General features: G+C 47.6%; 1 pseudogene across 1 annotated transcript in view; it reads right to left on the bottom strand.

The window, feature by feature from the left end:
- LOC310777399 (intermembrane lipid transfer protein VPS13C-like) overlaps positions 1-9,272 on the bottom strand; it is a 109,993-nt pseudogene extending 100,721 nt beyond the window's left edge. Inside the window, exons 1-5 of the transcript in view lie at positions 9,195-9,272; positions 7,702-8,045; positions 6,555-6,702; positions 4,220-4,319; positions 3,238-3,371 (exon numbers count right to left, since the gene is read on the bottom strand). The product of the transcript in view is annotated as an intermembrane lipid transfer protein VPS13C-like (transcript). The remainder of the gene's footprint in view (positions 1-3,237; positions 3,372-4,219; positions 4,320-6,554; positions 6,703-7,701; positions 8,046-9,194) is intronic.
- Between the last annotated feature and the right edge of the window lie 8,629 nt (positions 9,273-17,901).

The raw sequence follows: 17,901 nt of genomic DNA, 5'->3' as shown, positions 1-17,901 counted from the left end.
ACTCTCAGACTATTTCTATAACGGAACGCATACAAAAGATGGAATGTATGTCTGCAGACGTGAACAGAAAGTTGGACAAGATTCTGGAGATAATGAAGTCATAATACGGGATTGAAGTGTTTTAAGTTGAAGAGATGAGCTCCGAGGGAAAAATAAATTTGGAATATACTTTCCACTCGGATAACCAAATTATCCATCATTGCTTTTTTTCGGACTCCCTGGTGTATGAAAATTCTCCCCGTGGAGGGGCTTGTGGAAACGAGGAGCCTCAGTTCACCCATTACCTACACATCTGCAAGATAAGGACTTTGGACAAGGCTGTATCCATGGCGATGGACATTCCTGAACCGCTATGTTTTCGCTTACCAACCGGGAAAGAAACGGCCCCCTTATCTGACATACTGCACACAAGGACATCCACATTCCGCTCACTCAAAACAGACACGCACACACTCACACAATCTTCCCTCCCCCCTCATGCCGTTCGGTCCAGCCTATCAGCACCTGCAAACTACCCACTAGACGCTCACCCCCACACCCCCCCCCCCCCCCCTCTCTTCTCTCGATCACAGCGTATCGGAGCCATGTCACATGGATGCTGCTATGAGCCGATAACATAGCCTCCAGTCCAATGAGGTCGAGCTTCCCCCCCCCCTCCCCACTGCAAACCCCTTCCCAGCAAACCCACTCCCTCCCCATCCTAAATTTTGTTTTATTTTCAACGGATGTTAATTCCTTACATGTAACAACAAATGTTTATGTATTGTATAATATTCAAGCGTGCCATTATTCCTATTCAATCTAGTAATAATGTAATAGTCTCAATTTGAGTATAGAAGGTGATTCCCAATCGTGTGTGTTTTTGTCTTTCTGTTGTTTGTTGAGGACCGCAATGGAAACAAGCGAGTGCTTTTTATAGCCAGGCTTTATTTTGATTGATTGATTGATTGATTTTCTTTATTTAAGTGTCATGCTTCGAATGAAGCCCAGCCCACATGGGCTTACAGGACACTTTTACTGTTCATCATTTAAACAAACAATGATCAAAACATAAAACCAACAGAAAACACCCAAAATACATACAGTAAAGTTGTACAGCATGAAAACCACCACCTGAACCTACCTAACACTTTGAGTGCCACGGCCCTTGGGCAAAAGGTGCTGTACTGTGCCACATAGGCCGCAATGCATTTTAAAACAGTCATATCATTTCTTTAATAATTACTATGTAAACACTGAACACGCACAAATAACGATGAGACTCTCTTCTATCACCTGCAAAAAAAAGTTTATTGATCCCATTTTCCGTTCTTTAGTTATCAGCCGGAGAAGATAGCTTGATTTAACAAAAAAGAGCAGTTTTTTTCTAGAAGCTGAGATAATGGCCCTTTTGTGAAATTAAACATTTCAAACACATCACTGACTCTGAAGCTAATTTTCTGATGTAGTCACACCTCAAAAATAATTTCCTTCAATAAAACAGTGAAGGCCAGGGAATTTTGTTTGGCAGAATAATATTTTTAGCTGCAACCAGCAGCGCTGGCCCCTGCGTGCGCTGCTGGTTGCAGCTTCTTGCTGATCTTGATTTGCTGCTGGTGGGCATCGGATATTCTGGCTTGCGTTTGCCAACCCTGTCCTGCTGCCTGGGTCTGTCTGGGTGTTGTGTGCTGCTCTGCGTGCCCTCCCCCCCTCCCACCCCTCAACTGCACACTCCTCCGTATGGGAGGTGGCTCTCTGCTGAGTTTGCTGTGCGCAGTGAAGGGTGCGCGACATCCAGCTTTTTTACAGCGTTTCCGCGTGTGTTTGTCACCGGCTCCTATGCTTCCAGTTGAGAATAATAACAACGCCACGGCTGATCATGCGAATGGGCTGTCACAGCGGACATGGAGGAGCTCAATTGTGGGAGCAGATTGGCTGCTGCAGGCACATCTAATGTTAAAACGCTTCATGCATATCAATGCATACGGATGCGATGCGATTTCCGTTTCCCCAACGACTTATTCTCTGTTTTTCTCTGCCTTTCTGTTAACCTGGAGAGCACTGTCGCCACCTAAGGGTTCTGTAAAATAGGTTATAGACCTCCAATAGCTACAATAGTTGTACAGGAGATGCGGAAGGCTTTGATCGACGTCCTACCGTCAAAAAACGCATTGGACGTCGAAAGACGTCCGTGGCACTCTACGTCACTATTTAATTGGACGTCGAAAGACGTCCATGGCACTCAATGAGTTAACCCTAACATACATGTCTTTCTTGATGGTGGGAGGAAACCGGAGCACCCGGAGAAAACCCACACGGACACCGGGAGAACATGCAAACTCCACACAGAAAGGACCTGGGACGGACCGGGGTTCGAACCCGGGACCTTCTTGCTGTGAGGCAACAGTGTTAACCACTGAGCCACCGTGCCATCCAAACAAGTCATTGCTAAACAAGTCATGACTAAACTTGACTTGTGTATTGTGAGCTCTCCTTTTTATGAATGTGTATGTTGAGACGATATATTGTCTTATATTACTGATGAAACTGAAAGCTTTGGGGTTCAGTGAGTCAGTAGTTGAATGGGTAGGTTCTTATCTTAAAGACAGAGTACACATGGTGGATGTTAATGGATTACTATCCAGTCCGGAGATACTAGAGTGTGGCGTTCTCCAGGGGAGTGTCCTAGGGCCTCTTTCTTTCCTGCTGTATATAAATGATTTGAAACCAGCGTATTCATCTGATCTCTTTCTTCATGCAGATGCCTCTGCCTTACTTATGTCGCACAAAGACAAAAGCGTCATTGAAGAAACCTTAAACTCAGAGCTTACATTGGTTAGTATATGGCTGAGTGACAACAAGCTATTTCTCCATCTTGACAAAACTGAGTGTAATTTATTTGGTTCTAGACATACCAGTAATTGAAAGATGTCTGATGTGGTGAGGACATGGGTTTGAGGGTACTTACAAAGGTTAACCATCACATCCGTTGATTGGTTGAGTTCATGTTACGCCCAAAACACACCTATGATTAGTGAATGGACATCAACTTGGGCCTTGTGCCTTACTTTGTGTGCCGCTTAAATAGCGATTTGGATTTGGACACGCCCTAAACGCACGGGTGTGATGCCTTTTAGACCATGTGCTATGGATTGTGTTTGGAGAACGATTAATGGCGCAAGTACGGGGACATGTTGCCATGTTGGTCACGCGTCCAGCAGCAGAGTGAGTCGTCTCTCCACCTGGTGTGTTGTTTACCTCTTTGATCTGAAAGTTGAGCAGAACGTTAACGGTGTTCTCGCCTGGCGCTCCGTTGGCGACGGCCGGCGGAGCACCGCCTCCTGCCGGTGGCATCACCGCCTCCATCTGCTGCTCACACAGCTCCGCCTTCTCTGAGGACACAGAGGAGAGACAACACGTGAGTTCTCTCTTTCACCGAATGATGTTTCTGTGAACAATTTCTTTACAGACGTTTTCAGGATAAAACAGAGAAGTGGTCATCATTTCATTTGGCAACAGGCATCATCCCATCAAATACAAATATCAACCCTGATGTTGATCGCCTTTAGATCTGAGATCATGAAAAAGAGACCAAGAAAGATGTTCATGTTGTATTTGTGATCTAGATCAGCGATGGGCACTGGCCATCGCAACAATCTGGGATTCTCATGTGGAGAAATAATTGGTGACCCCTGCCCTAGATGAACGAGTTCCTAATGATAATGGTAAATAATGATGCCCAGAGTTAATGGTGCCGTGACAATGACCAACACTGGACTACTGACCAACTGCTTAAAGGAACACTCCGCCCATTTTCAACCAGCTTTGTATCATTAGAACATCAGTAGTATATCAGAAAACTGTAAACTGTGGACCAGTGACATCACTGGTCCACACTTTAACACTCAATAACTGTCAAATTAAATGACAGACTTCAAAACAGTTTACAGTTTTCTGATATACTACTGATGTTCTAATGATACAAAGCTGGTTGAAAATGGGCAGAGTGTTCCTTTAAGAGTCATCCATTCTTAAATTTGAATGATGATGACTATTACATTGTCGTATGTGAAGGGGGCTGCTATTCCAAAGACTGATTGCACCATAGACAACTGTCTTTTTTAAGGCATTAGATTTTGGGCGAGGTATTTGGTCATCAACTGCTGCTCTCGTGAAAGGACTAAAGTAGCATTAAAACATTTGACTATGTTGAGAAGCAGAAGGTGTGGAGTGGACTCACCCTGCCTCTTCAGGTCCAGCTTGTGCTCTTGACTTCCCTCTGCGATGTTCTCCAGTAGGATCTTCATCAGCACGCCCAGGTCCTCCTGACCCAGACTCACCTGGGGAGATGGTTACACTTTAACACCTCACAGGGTGAAGGCGGACACATGTTCTAATGTAGAGGGTTGGATAACCAGCCTATTGACAAGTTGACAAGTTTTAGTTTTGACAAGCCTGTTGACAAGTTGTTGTTTTTTAGTTTGATCTTTTAGCCTTTATTGATCATGCTGATCATGATCATTGATCATGAATCACTGCCGATCGAACGTAATGTAATCATGCACATAGTGCTTTTTGATTGGTCATGAAGTGTGATGCTTTTTTATGATGTACCGTATTTCCTCTATTAGTGGCCTCTATTCCATTACAGGCCTCTGCTCTAATATAGGACGGGGGCACGGCCTGCACGGACAAATAAAGGCCCCTCCCTCAATACAGGCCGGGTAAAAAAAAACAAAAAACGAAGGAGCAAAAACTACGGTGAATACGGTACTGTAAATTTCCCATAACACAACGCATCTACCGTGTGACGTAACCGGACGTAACGCAGACAAGAGAAATAAAAACAAACATGGCACCGACCAAACGAACCAGACGAAAGTTTGACGTTAAGTTTAAAGAGAGCGTTGTGCAATATGCAGCGGAAAATTTGGTACAGTGTGATGTGGAATCAGCCCTTCAAGCAGAGCCTGCACGATGCCTACGACGAGTGGATAGCTGGGGACGCAGATAAGCAGTACACAGCTGGAGGTGGAAACCTAAAAGCGCCTGCTCAACGCCTGCTTGTGGACTGGGTGATCGCCGCCTGGGACAAGCTGGACAAGGATCTGATCAAAAAGTCCTTCCAAGTTTGTGGACAGTCTGTGAAAACTGACGGGAGTGAAGACAACCTCATCCACTGCTTCAAGCAGGGACAGCCCTGCGCCGCTGGACGGGAGGCTCTCGCCCAGCTGCGTTAGCGGGACCAGGAGAACAGACAGGCAGCCGAGGATGAGGAAGATGAAGAGGAACTGGTCAACAATGAACTTGTTGTTCTGGATGATGTTGATGATGATGAGGACGCGGGGGGATACCGACATACTAGATGAGGAGGAGGAGGATACTGAGTGAGTGAGTGACCACCAATATTTATTTGCGTTGTTTGGTTTTATGCATTATTTTGCAATAAAAGTCATGAAAATAAAGGAGTATGTCCATGAGAGTTTAATATTAAGAAATAAAGGCCTCACTCGAATACAGGCCTCTGCTCTAATATAGGACGGGGGCTCTCTGCGGCTCAGTAAATAAAGGCCCCGGTTACTATTAGAGGAAATACGGTATGTATATTATGCTCATGTTTTGTATTATATGTGTGTGTGCCTGCCTGTCTGTCATGTTCATGTTTTTTGGGCTATCTCTGTGCAGAGCAAATTCCCTGAGGGGCAATAAAGGTTTCATTCATTCATTCTATATTAAAATTAAAATAAAAACTGACACCCGCTTAATTTTTATTTAGATCACTAGCTACTTTATAAGTTTGTCTCTCCATATATTATTTTCATAACACATTTGGGTCAAATGCTACTACTTCTTGTGACAACAGGTGTCGCTGTAATACCAGATTTAGTAGGAAACACCCAACTCAAGCCGTTGTCAGGCAAGTCAGAGGTCAGACGCAGAATGGCGTCAGAGTGGGTTGCACACTGAATAACTCGTGTCATTCCTTACTGCTCCGCAGGTCTGTAAATGTGGTTTAAAACAACTTAGAGTCAGTTCACAAAGTACCTAGATGTTAGTTAGATAACCAGTCAGCTACATTTAGCGGGCGAGATGAATGCTCAAAGACCGAGTTGGATGTTGTTTTTGGTCAAGTGTATTTTCGTTAGCATCTTTTGTTTCACTGCTAGCTTGAAAGGACTAAGACCATGTGAAAGGAAGGGAAGAGTCTAGGCTACTTGTTTGTTTTATCCACATTCAGAAGATAACAACAGGAGAGTAACAGTTCCTTGAGTGAGGGAGAAGTCTCTTTTGAGTTCATGAGTTATAAGTGTAAATGCAATGAACGAATTGGTAATAGTTTTGTGGTGTAATTACTGTATCGGCCACTACCGGGTTAATCTACAGAGCTTTTAGTGTTGACTGTGTTTATTTTATATACTGTTGCTAAGGCCTCTTGGCCAGGTTATCATTGTAAATAAGAACTGGTTCTCAATTGATTTTACTTGGTTAGATATAGGTCAAATCAAATTTCAGTGTGTGGGACAGGGACAGAACAGGGTCAGAGAGTGTGTCTGTGTGTGTGTATTGACTCTTACATTCATGGACTTCAGGACTCCCTGGACCTGAACACCGGGGATCTTGGTGAACCAGGAAGCAACCAGGTTTCTGTTGACGAGAAGCTCCAAGTTGATTGGTTGGAGAATCTCAAAGTCCGGCTGCGGGGAACCTTGATTCAGAACCGTTCTGCCAACAGAGAAAAATGATGACGAGATAATAGAGAAAGGATCTGACAGATAATCCTAAAACAAATCCAACATTTCAGAATCAGAATCAGCTTTATTGGCCAAGTATGTACACATACAAGGACTTTGATTTGTAATGAAATGTCCACTTGGCAGGCCTGTAAGAATATCTACTTCTATCTAAAGGTTAATGTATGGTTAGTGCGGTGTGTCCGATGTTTGCGGTGTTCACAGCATTTTATGGTAAATGCGGTACCAGCGCAGAATAAACTGTCCCTCAGAGATGTTAGAGATACGGCCCACATCTGGTGTGTATGTGCGTATTTGAGACAGCCAATTCCCCTTACGTGTGTGTATATAAAGCTGCTTTTCTCAAGCTTTCATGCACAGAAGCTGCCAGATGTGTGTGGTGTGGTCCACAGAAGCTGCCAGATGTGTGTGGTGTGGTCCACAGAAGCTGTGTGTGGTGTGGTCCACAGAAGCTGTGTGTGGTGTGTGCAGTGTTGGGGTTAACGCATTAGAAAGTCATGCAAAATCCAGTAATCACATTACAGTTACGATTCAAACACTTATGGCATTACTTGCATTACATAAATTATTCAATTATCTGCAGGATCAGGGTTGAATCTGCAGGATTATGGAAAAAAAACAACGTGCGAACAACAAAAGCAAAACAACTCGATTACACAACACAACTAGATTGGATGAGCTGGAGGAACGGAGAGGAGTGAGATGTTGTGTATGTCCTTATTAGGATAGGGATTTGTGCTGATATGGGCATATGTAAGGTTTCATGTTATATCGTTAACTGGCAATTAGGTGACAATGCATCTCAGGCGATGTTGTGGAGTAACACAAAGGTAATGTAACGAGTAGTGTAACAAATTACTTTCTCCAGGGAGTAATTGAGTAAGGCATTACTTTTTTTAAAGTAATGTGTAACGTCTAATATATTACTTATTTGAGTAACGACCCTAACCCAACACTGGTGGTGTGGTACCTGGACAGCTTGAGCTGTGTCAGCTTGACCTCCATCTTCTCCAGCACGGCGGGCAGAGGGAAGCCTTCAGCAGGCAGCAGAGAGAAGCTGTTCCCCAGCGTGATCAGACCCAGGTCCACCACAAGGGCGTCCAAGGAGACGGAGGACTGGGGGATGAGGATGAGCGGGGCCTTCAGCCTGATGTCCATGGACAGACGGAAGCTCTTCTGGGCCAAGTCTCTGACGCTGGACGCTGCCTTCTCCGCCGCCTGGGCTGTCGCTGCACTCAGAGCCTCCTTCGCCGTCTGGAAGTTGTCCACGAACGTCTGAGGGGGGCGAACGGAGCGAGCGGTGAGCGAGGAGAACTGGCAGAGCGAGCGAGACGCACCGCCGCATCAATGAACCCGTACAGGAAGTCAGTCATGACGGGAGGAAGTGACGTAATTAGAGGGAGGGAGAGTCATGTGACGAGTGAGCTCTGTTATGGAAAAATTGTTTGTAATGATTCGATACGATACAACTTGATTGTCAGCTCACACTGTTGTTTTGTTATATCTCTATGGCATCACCGTTCACAATACAGACGTGTATATGTGTGACCTATAAAATGTTCGCCCTAACTATGCTAACGGAAAACAGGAGTTTCAGTTCTATGTTTCATGTATCGTAACGTCAGACAGCCAAGGGCCCCTGTTTTAAAACAGGATATGTACCTGTCTGGACCTTTGGTTTCGTGTCCTAAGAGAGACGTCATGAAACGGATGGTTACACTGTAACCCAGGATTCCTAAGGGAGACTTCTCTCCCTATGAATTCCATTCATATTGAGATATACCTGATTCAGCGCAGCTGTCGTTGGATAACTCTTTAAGACACTTATTAGCACCACCTGTGTGCCCTCGCGGCCGCACGCTGATTGGCCAGCCCTGGCCATATAATCTACACTCAGGTGCGGCTCGCGTTCGCTTAAAGTCTCTGTTTGGAAGCCTGTTTCGGAGCGGCTTCTTGCAGGGAGAGAAGTCTCCCTTAGGAAACCTGGGTTACAGTGTAACCATCCGTTTCCTATCGGTCGACTTCTCTCCCTATGAATTCCATTCATATTGAGATGCCTCTGTAAGACACCCGCGAGGAAACTAAGCAGACGTATCTGCTCCTCCGGGAGCCTAAGTGGTCGTTACATTCGAATGAGATGTCACCACCACCAGAGACCCCCATGTGTCAATACACCCATGTGACATACACTTATGAACTATATACACTATGTACACACCCATAGCCAAGGTGCAAGACGCTACCAAGGCCTAGCTGGCCCCGCCAGACGCTAAGGCCAGCCGCAACGGGTGAACCACCTAGTCTGCCAAGTTGCTCGACTAGCTTTGAAAAAAAAACATCCCTCCGGCTGATGCCCGCTCCGGGCCCTAGTCTCGGAGGCACGGAATGTAATCCTGCTACTGTGCTATGCCCAGCACCCGGTCCGCAAACGGAGTGCCGGCTGCCACATTCATACAATAAAACCTGGTAAAGGTCGATGGGGTCGCCCATGAGGCCGCTGTGCAGATCTCTGCCAGAGAAGCGCCCCTCCACAACGCCCATGAGGTAGCTAGACCGCGTGTGGAATGTGCCCGCAGCACTGCCGGGGACGGTTTATTTACTGCCTTATATGCTTGCTGGATTGCCTCCACTACCCAGAGAGAGATTCTTGACTTGGAGACTGCCTGTCCACAGCGGTCAGGTCTGAAACAAACCAACAGTTGGTCTGTTGCTCTATGATCACGTGTCCGGTCAAGATACACCTGCAGGGCCCTGACAGGGCACAATCGAGATTGCCCCCTCAGCCCCTCCTCACCATCCTGAGGAGGGCGGAAAGGCCGTAGTTCTAGAGTCTGAGCACTTCGGGACTCAGACCAAACCTTAGGTTGGAATGCAGGATTAGGGCGCAGCACCACCCCGGCATCCTCCGGCAGGAACCGGCAGCACTCCTCATGTACCGACAGAGCATGAAGCTCACTAATTCTCTTAGCCGATACTATTGCCAGTAGGAACGCTGTTTTGAGAGAAAGCCATTTCAGCCCCACTGTTTCCATGGGCTCAAACGGCTCGCTTTGTAAGGCTGCCAGCACCACCTCCAAATCCCATGGAGGGACCGCTGGTCTTTTGCTACGGGGAGCGCACCTTCGGGCACCCTTAAGAAACTGCATAATGAGGTCACAACACCCCTGTGCCAGTTTTTGTGGCCCAACCCGGGCCGCTTTAATGGCTGCCACCATTCCCCTCAGAGTCACAGGAGCCTTGCCTGCCTCCAGCTCTTCCTGTAGAAAAGGGAGGATGTCCTGGCCCCTGCAGGAGAGAGGATCTATCCGTCGTGAGCCGCACCATGACTCAAATGCCCCCCAACGATAGGCATAAGCCTTCCTTGTTGATTCAGCTCGGGCCCCTTGCAATGTGTCAACCACCGCCTGAGGTAGCCCCATGGCTAAGAAACTGGCCCTCTCAGGGGCCAAGCCCAGAGCCTGAGCCCCTGTGGAAAGGGATGGAACAGCGTCCCGTGAGCCTGAGACAGAAGATCCCGCCTCGCTGGGAGCTCCCAGGGCCGGCCCTGGAGGAGGGGTGCGATTGCTGAGAACCAGATCATCTGTGGCCAGTTGGGGGCCACCAGGATGAGGTTCACATCCTCCATCTGGACCCTTAGTAGGAGTTGGTGCAGGAGGAGAAAAGGGGGAAATGCATACAGGAGGCCATGAGGCCATTGGTGTGCCATCGCGTCCACTCCTAAGGGAGGATCGTCCCACCCTATGGAGAAGAACAGGGGACAGTGAGTCGTCCTCCTGGAGGCAAAGAGATCTGCCCTGGCTGTTCCAAAGCGTTGCCAGATCTCGCTCACCACTTCCGGATGCAGCCTCCATTCTCCAGGGAGAGGTCCCCCCCTGGAAAGTTGATCTGCCGCCAGGTTCACCTGTCCGGGCACGTGCATTGCCCTGAGGGACCTGAACTGTGGCTGTGCCCACTCCCATAATGTCCGAGCCACCTTGCAAAGGCGAGGAGAGGCCACGCCCCCCTGTCTGTTTACATATGCTGCTGCCACTGTACTGTCTGTTCTCACTAGTACATGGCGGTTCCTCAGCTCTGGCAGGAAATGCCGAAGGGCTAGATAGATCGCCTGGAGTTCGAGCACATTGATGTGTTCCATCCCCCATGATCCGTGCCACTGGCCACTGATGCCCCTGCCTTCGTGAACTGCTCCCCACCCCATGAGGGAGGCGTCGGACGACACCAACTGGCGACGCAACACTGGCCCCAGTGTATTGCCCTGTGTCAAGCTGGCTGGCTGCTCCCACCAATGGAGTGCCCTGCACAGCCCCCGTGTCACCACAACTTTGGTCTGCATATGTCTCTGTGGGCAAAGGCCCAGACTCAGGAGACATCGCTGTACTGGATGCATATTCAGGAGGGCCAAGGGCACCACATGCACTGTGGAGGCCATCAGCCCCATAAGGCGGAGGCACATCCTCCAGGTTACCCTTGCTCCCCACCTGAACTGTGACAAACAGGTCCTTAGGGTGGCCTGTCTCCCCTGTGTCAGGGAAATAGTCCCTGCTCTGGAGTCCAAACACATCCCCAAGAATTCTGTGGCTTGTGCCGGCTGAAGCCTGCTTTTCCTTCTGTTGAGGCGCAGGCCCAGGAGCTCCAAATGCTGTAGTAGCCGGGCCACGTCTCTGCGGCACTGCTCCTCTGTCCGTGCACACACCAGCCAGTCGTCCAAATAATTCAAGATGCGCAGACCCTCTTGACGCATGGGTCCCAACACCGCATCCATACACCTCGTGAATGTGCGGGGGGCCAACGAAATCCCGAATGGGAGTACGCAAAACTCGAAGATCCTGCCGTCGAAGGCGAATCTGAGGAAGCGCCAGTGGCCTTGCCATATTGGGATCTGAAAATATGCATCCTCCAGATCGATCGTGGCGAACCAGTCGTCTTGAAGGATAGCCTGCCGAACCCTCGGCACTGTCAGCATCTTGCAACGTAGGGGTCTCAAACTCTTGTTGAGACCCCGCAAATCCAAAATTGGTCTGAGCTTCCCATCCTTTTTGGGGATGAGGAAGTACCTTGAATAAAAACCCTTCAGATTGTCCTGCTCCACCTCCCTGATGGCTTTCTTTGCCAGGAGAGTGAGAATTTCCTCTGCCAAAACTCTCTTCTGTTGAGAGTCCGTTACCATTGTAACAATAGCTGATGTTGTCAGTGGGGGCTTCCGCAGAAACTGCAACCGATACCCCTGAGTCATGGTCGTAACTACCCAGGGGTCCACCCCCAGGGCCTCCCAAGACCGGCAGTCTCGCTGCCCCGGGGTGTGGCTGAGGGAGGCTGGGCTGGGTGTACCGTCAGGACCGAGGCTCAGAGGCCTTGGGGGTCAACTGCCCCTGGCCACGTCCACCTCGGTGGCCACGCTGGCCACGCTGACCACGCCACCTGCCACGCCGGTTGGCCTCCAGCCGGATCCTTAGGTCACCTGGACCCGTTGAACCCCGCTGGGACGACCCTGCCCGTGTGTCTGTCGATCCCCGCTGTCCCCGGCCCCGCCAGCTTTTGTCTAGCATACCTGACATCTCCCGGGCACAGCGACGGGCCTCTTGGGCCTGCTGGAGCATTGTATTAGCATCCGGCCCAAACATGGCCGATGGTACCACCGGCAGCTTGAGCAGGCAGTTACGGTCCACCCCCTGCAACTGCGATTGTGACAGCCAAAGGTGACGCTTCATCATCCACATGGAGGCCATAGCCCTGCCCATTGCCACTGCCTGCTCTTTCATGAGCTTAGCCAGGAGTGAGGACACCTGCTGCATTTCCTCAGCCTTGGTGTTTCCCCCATCCAATTGTTTTGCTAGCTGGCGCTGATACAATGCCAGAATAGCCCCTGTGTTAACTAGCCGCCCCTGAACTGCCAACGCTGTATGCGTCCTATTGAGCAAGTTATCCATCATGTTTGTGCTCTTGCTCGAGCAGCTTGGTTTTCCCAGGACAGATTTAGTGGGGGCCACCAGGGCCCCTAAAGCTTGATCCATGGGAGGCGGCGGCCCGCAGCCAATCCTCTCTTGGCCTTCCACACATGTCAGACGTCTACACAGTCCCGACCAGCGATGGGCTACATCCGGTTTAGTAAATTCGCCAAGCATCAGTTCCTCTACATCGGGGAGCAGCGGCAATAAAGTGGCGTGTGAATTCCCCGTATTGTCGTCATCAAAACGGGAGGCCGTCCAGGCCCGCTCTGCTGGCATGTCAATGTTCAATGCCTGAGCAGCCCGAGTGATTATTTCATAATGGAGGGCAGGTATCTGCTCCTCCTCCTCTATTTTCCCATCCCCCTGACCTAAGAGGGGGTACTCTTCACCTGAGACGTAACTCATTATGTCCACCTCGTCGTCATCCTCATCTGGTGCCCTTAGTGCAGAGGCCACCAGATCCTCCTCCCCTTCCTCTTCTAGAGCAAGAGAGGAGGTTTGACTCCCCAATGGATGAGATCCATGAAGTGCAGGGGGGGCGGGGCTAACTGTCTACTTGCCCCACCCTGGGCATTCCGCTCTGATGCGTGAGGCTCCACTTGTCCATCCCATTCCACTATCCTTATTTGCTTCGCCTGCTGCTGAAGCTCAGAAGTGGCCGGACGTTTAAGACTTGGAAACATTAATGATCTAGCGTTTCTCATTCTGGCTGTCATCATGAAACAATTCATGCAGGAGGCCGGGTTCTCTGAGGCCATGTGTGCATGATCCTGCCCTAAGCAATGCACACATAGATCGTGACCATCCTCCACCGGCATCTGAATCCCACAGCTCAGACAGAGTGCATGAATTCCCTCCATGTCTCTGATTATTATTATTTTTTTTATTTTTTTTTTATTTTTTTTATTCTAAGTATATATATATATTTATATATACTTATTTTTGTTACTTCTAACACACAAGGGACAACGAAAACGTTTTCTTCCTTTCTTATCCCTCTTATTCTGAAAGCTGTTCCGGGAAGTGCAGCGTAACCGTCCCGCTTGACTTCCGCGTTTTAGCGTTCCTGCTAAACAGTAGCTTTCCTGAAGGTACGTTCATATATTCCCCCGCCTTGAGCGAGTTTGTTTATGAACCTTCCCTTTATATTACCAGACTGAAGGTATGTCCAAAACTCCCCCGCCTTGGGCGAGTTTGTTATGAACTTTTAATGACACTCGGACACAGCAAGCTGATACCGATGTGCCACCCTTCCGTCCAGCTGCTTCTAGCGTTCCTTCGCCGTGGGCGAATTCAGCTAGAGGCACACAGCATGTATGGACCGATGGTATGAACCACCAAACATGCAACCCGGAGAGGGACCGCACGTGTGACGCGACCAGCTCTCAAGTAAGTGGGCTCCTTGCAAATGCTCTCTGTCCACACACACCTCAATCACAACAACACGTCTGCTTTCTTTGGCTGGAAAACAGATAAGCGAACGCCGGGCCGCACCTGAGTGTAGATTATATGGCCAGGGCTGGCCAATCAGCGTGCGGCCGCGAGGGCACACAGGTGGTGCTAATAAGTGTCTTAAAGAGTTATCCAACGACAGCTGCGCTGAATCAGGTATATCTCAATATGAATGGAATTCATAGGGAGAGAAGTCGACCGATAGGAAACTACCGTTTCTTCATCTTCTGACTTGTTTGGTATGCAGAGATGCACGTACACATGTTCTGCGTAGCAACAGATGGGGACTTCCTCATTTCAAGGTCCAGCCTCTGACGGTATAAAGGTTTCATCCTGCGCGGTGAGACCCCAGTTCTCTCAATGAAAAGCAACCTGTTATGTTGACTCAATGAGATTGCTCAAATCTGCAGATTAAATACTTCATTTACTTTCAAGAATGCATCCTGCTTTGTGAAGTCTTCTTCTCTGGACTTGCTCGTTTGCTGAGGTTACAGGTTTAAGTTTTTTCCACAACAGTTTGGTGTCAAGAAGTGACCCGCTTGGAGGCCGGCTGCGGACCGAGGAGGACCTACGGCTGGCTGATCACCGGGGGGGGGGACACCAATCCCTACCCACCTCTTACCTCGAGACCAAATTGTCTCTGAGAGGGGGGGCCGTGGTGTCTTCTGAGGGCCGGAGTCGGTTTCCACTGCGGACCCAGGAACCGAGCCTCAGGGACGAGCGGACACAGAAGTAAGGCGTTTCACTTTAATAAAATGCTGTTTAGCAACATTCTGAAAGGATGAAGTATCATGGTAACGTTGAATTCAAATGGTTTAGAAGTCATGACTATACAATGCTTGCAACATTGTGGTTGTCTTCTACCTAGCCGGCGAGCTAGGGAAGTTCTGACTGAGAAGTTTTGACTAAAACTTCTAGGGGAACAGTCTTGTGGAAATCTGAGGAGATACTTACAGTGAAAACCGTTGTATCGCTCCGGCGTGGAAAGGGGACGCGCGGTGCAGCAGGCAGACAATACCCGTGTGTGTTGTGTAAATCTGATGTTGTTACTGCGCTGCCGGCTCACGCGGGGGGGGCGGTATAAACCGTTCATAGGTATCTTTTCACATTTGTTACAAGCTATTTTATGATATCCTGTGGAGGCTTTTCATCTGGGTAAAGACCAAAAACTAGGACGATAAGACTATTGGATAGCGTGTCCGACTGCAATAATTATTGATTGTAATAATTGATTGTTGATTGATTATAATAATTAATAATTATAGACAATAAAAAGCCAACAAACCATAGTGCTATTGGGTGAGTGCTATTGAGCCATGAGTGCTATTGGTGCACTCACAGTTTGGTTGTAAAGGGGACGCCCATTACAGCGAAACTGTGATCCGTAGAAGTACACTGTTTCAATCGGTGTACGGCTCAGGTGGGTTATATATGCCGGCATTAATCATTTTTATTAAAAGAGGAGGAGTTTTATTTACGTCGATAGTGATCTGGCATCAGTGGACGATTATTCACTGCGAGGATGACAGAGTGATTGGTTATTTCGATACACGCTCGATAGAAGCGTTCAGTGCTAGGATCCTGGAATTGGTAATTTGGATGGATATAGATTTCTCGTCGATCACCTTGCTGATCCTGCCAGCCCTAAACCAAATTATTACAGAGAATTTGGAGCTACATATTACTCTTACGTACCCTTAATAAAATTAAATAAAAGCGAGAGTTAGTGGTTCTGTCTGAATGGCTTCGGGAGGGGATAGGGGACAGGATAGGAGCGGACGCTCGACAGCGGCTTCAGCTGTGGCGACAGAGGGCGGAGCATCAGCAAGAGAGAAAGTTATGGGATGCGATTTGGAAATAATGAAATTTATTGATGAAACATTTAGATATTATATCGCTCGTCTGGGCGAGGAACCGCGAGCTTTGCCCACAAGTCCAGCTACTGAGACAGAAATGAGCGGGCCTCACTGTCAGATCTCAATAACACCAATCCCGTTAAACATGGTAGACCAAACAGAAGTGCTTCGTGAACTGATTATGCTTCCATGTACCTGCTGTTATGAAGCACGCATTTTCAAATGTAGTATACATGATTTCTCTTATGAGCAGATTCGGGAGAAGCCTAACAGTACGGGACGGTGTCTTGCGCGGGCCGAAAGAGATATGGGGTAAAATATAGCATGTTATTAGTAAATATAGGTTAAAATGTCGGTATTTTGCTCAGAGGGAATAGCGAAAAACATAAAACAGATCAAAGAACGGTGTTTGTTGTTCTTGAAATACCATAGGCAGGAGGGATGGATTGATATGCTGTGTTGGTTGAAATTAATGAATGTGCGTATGTCTGTGCTGTGAGGAAAATGGAAGCTATGTGTAGGCCTATGTATGTTTGTGTGTGTGTTGCTCGAGCGGAGAGTCACAAGCTGGTGTGTGGAGCATGATGATGTTGTCAATGAGCGGTTGTTGTTGTTGTTGTTGTTGTTGTTGTTGTTGTTGTTGTTGTTGTGTTGTGGTGTGAGGATGGATTGGTTGAGTGGGGATTTATTTTGTTGGTTGAATTGAGTTGGTTCATTGGTTTGGGTATTGTTGCAAATGGAAGCTTAAATCTCAGCAAAAAAAAAAACACTGACATAAGTGCTACATGTGATACCAAAAATGCAATAGATTGAACCTGCAAATTGCAGCAGTGCCAAACACTGAATACTGCACATTACATAAATAATGCTCATTGAGTAGAAAGTCTGCAGAAACACATAGACGAATAAACAGTCATACGATGGGGTTTGCTTATTTAACACATTTGCATAATGAAGGCTTTGTTGGTTAACCTTAGAATTCCCTAAAGGGGCTGCCACAAACTCCTAGGGGGTGGGGGACCAGTAATGGTTTTATATGTGGGCTAGGCCTATATGGTGACACATTCTGCATAGACCTCTGACTGACACCAGTAAACAAACACATAATGATTACATCACATTAATGTTGCATAGGAGCGGTGGGTTATAAATGTTCGGCCTAGATTGCCCTTGTAAGTCAATACAGCCAATGGGACGTGCCCCTCCTCCAAACCACGTTCAAAAGTATATGCCTTCAGCAGAAATCGTGTTATGATGATACGAATGTTACAAAATACTAGCTCCACCAAAGAACACTGTTGGAATGATGTTGGTTTAAAGCTGCACACCGCTCCCCTCTCAGCTGGCTTTCACTGTTTTGAAACTGGCTCCCTCCTCCAATACATCACTTCCTGAATTTACGTTACTAAGAGACTGGCTTTGGCACCCAGCAGGATGCACCAAGAGTGAAATGTACAAAGGGTTAACTGCTGATTAGGCTTGTTGTAAACTGGTGAACGTGGTCTGGTGGAATCCGCATTGTTGTGTGGCTTTATTGCAGCAAAAGATAAAAAAAAAAAAAAAAAAGGGGAAAAACCTGATGAATTATCATGAATTCACTGACAGTATTGGGGAAATAATACTTTGAAAGTCCACCGCACCTTCTCATGTCACATGGTTTTACTGACTAAACTGTACTGCATTATGAGCAAAACATTCGAATGACCACACAGGACACATATACTGTAGGCTACATTATGATTTAGTAAGCTAACATGTCATTCTCAATAGGTTGTGGGTATTATGGTTATGAATTGGACACATGGGGATAGATAAAGGGTAACTTAACTTAACTTAACTTAACTTAACTTAACTTGACTTGACTTATTATGGGGTATGCCTCTCCCTTTGCAGTATGAAATATAAGCAAATTTT

Source organism: Poromitra crassiceps, assembly GCF_964638095.1.
Source record: "Poromitra crassiceps genome assembly, chromosome: 5".
Classification (NCBI taxonomy): Eukaryota; Metazoa; Chordata; class Actinopteri; order Beryciformes; family Melamphaidae; genus Poromitra; species Poromitra crassiceps.
This window is presented reverse-complemented; position numbering and strand designations above follow the sequence as displayed.